Genomic DNA, 1933 nt, shown 5'->3' with positions numbered 1-1933 from the left:
TGATACTGTATCGCTTCTTGAATTGCAGTTATTAAGTGGCAACTATATTTGATATTATGTCCAGCTCATTTCTCCAAATTTCTTTCCTATATTAAGCCCTTTTGTAGATGAAAAATGCTAAAAGAAGGTTTCTTTTGTGATCACCGTCTCATGTGAGTTTTTTTCAGGTGCTTTGCATTCAGAATAGACCTCTGAGTTGGGACCCAAGCTATCAACTGATCCTAAATTCCTGCATTCCTGAGTTGCAGGTATGTCTGGCTCTGGAATAGCTTTTATAGAATGTGGCACAGGGAACATGACATTGCAGCATTCACTTTCACTGTATATGCTGTGTGTGTATGTACTGACTACTCGTACATGCTTTTCACCACGAATGATACTAAAGTGCAGATGAACAAGTACGCTCTTTTAGATACTGCCTTTCAGGAGCTTACTAGTTGAAACTCCAGTAGAAAGTCAAGGCACAAATACCATTGATAATACCACAAGAACTGAATTACATGGTAAAAAGTAAGACCTAATATGGCTCATTGTAAATTTTAATAATGAAATGTATCTTACATATATATTATGCTCTTTTCTGTATATAGATTCTTTTTATAACACATAGGTGAGAGTGGTATTATACAGAAGAGTATGTGAAATATGCACTGTTTAAAGAGTAATAAAATGGATACCCATATACACACCACCCAGGCTGAGAAACAGAATGTTACCTGAACCTTATAGGCCTCTGTGTGTCCCTCCCAAATTGCTTTGTTCTCCCAGCCTAACCCCCACCAAGAGGTCGATTTCTCTTGACTGTCATTGTCTAGCTCTTAATCCTGTTCGTGACACCAATTGTGAAGCTAGGTGACCACGCCAGTTGTCGGGCTCTTTTACCTGCTGGTAATCCTGCACCGACTGGGCTGATTGTCAAGCTAAGGCTGGGTTTGGAGCCCACAGACCCCTCAAGCCCGTTCACAGACTGGGCCACAAACCCTTCACATGCCAGGCTGGGTTCGCAGACTCCTCATGCAGGTCTATGAGCTAGGGAACTGGCCAAAAGGTCCTTGGAGCCATAGGTTGGAAAGCATGGCTGACGCCCGCCCACCTACTTCACTAAAACTCCTCTTGCTCTCTCTCTCTCTCTCACATGCTCTCTCTCTCATGCTCTCTCTCTCTCTCTCTCTCTCTCCAGAAGAACACAATAGCAACAAAACCATAAAGATACACTGTTGCACATGCGCACTAACTCCACACACACACAATTTGCTTACAAAGGATGCTGAGCCACACCCAACTGGACCCGAGGGGAGGGCCCTGACCAAACTATTCTATTTTCCCAATAGTCATGTTAATCATTCCCTTTACTTTTTTTTCTTCAATTTCCCACTTATGTATGATCCCTAAGTAAAATAACTGTTCATATTTTAAAAATTGGGTAGCAAGCATAAAACTAGATGAATAAACAAAGGGCAGTATCACCCAGTATGTGACAGAAGGTCTCAGGAGAAGATAAGTGAACGGTCTCCTGGTCTTCATCTGGCTCCATGTCCTGAGGCATTTACAGGAGCCCCTCTAGGCAAGGTCGTGAGTGAGTCCTAGGCAACATGGCTCCCCATTACTGGGCTACTGGCAGAACTGCCCTGCAGACCGGGCACTGTATGTCCAAAGGGCTGAGCTGCTCCATCTTTCTCCTCCAAAGCCCACCAAGACAGGTGGTCAAAGCAGAACAACTGAGCAGAGCTGGAGTGAGTGCCATTGGCTGCCTCAGAGAACAGGACATGGAGGAGAGAGTGGAGATCAGAACAAAACGAGTAGATGGGCCGGCCCGGTGGCGCACTGCTATAGTGCGCCGCTTGGGAAGCGCGGCGGCGCTCCCACCGAGGGTTCGGATCCCACATACAGACCGGTTCCCGCTCACTGGCTGAGCGAGGCGCGGGAGCAACAC

At 45.7% G+C, this 1933-nt stretch overlaps 1 protein-coding gene across 1 annotated transcript in view; it reads left to right on the top strand.

The window, feature by feature from the left end:
• The first annotated feature begins 51 nt into the window (after positions 1-51).
• Positions 52-1933, top strand: part of ANKRD34B (ankyrin repeat domain 34B) — a 9151-nt gene continuing 7269 nt past the window's right edge. The window contains exon 1 of the mRNA XM_008594843.1: positions 52-248. The gene's annotated coding sequence lies outside the window, so the exon portion shown is untranslated. The remainder of the gene's footprint in view (positions 249-1933) is intronic.

Source organism: Galeopterus variegatus, unplaced genomic scaffold (genome assembly GCF_000696425.1).
Source record: "Galeopterus variegatus unplaced genomic scaffold, G_variegatus-3.0.2 Scaffold11690, whole genome shotgun sequence".
Taxonomy (NCBI): Eukaryota; Metazoa; Chordata; class Mammalia; order Dermoptera; family Cynocephalidae; genus Galeopterus; species Galeopterus variegatus.
The sequence above is the reverse complement of the archived record's forward strand: the minus strand, read 5'-3'. Positions and strand labels throughout refer to the sequence as shown.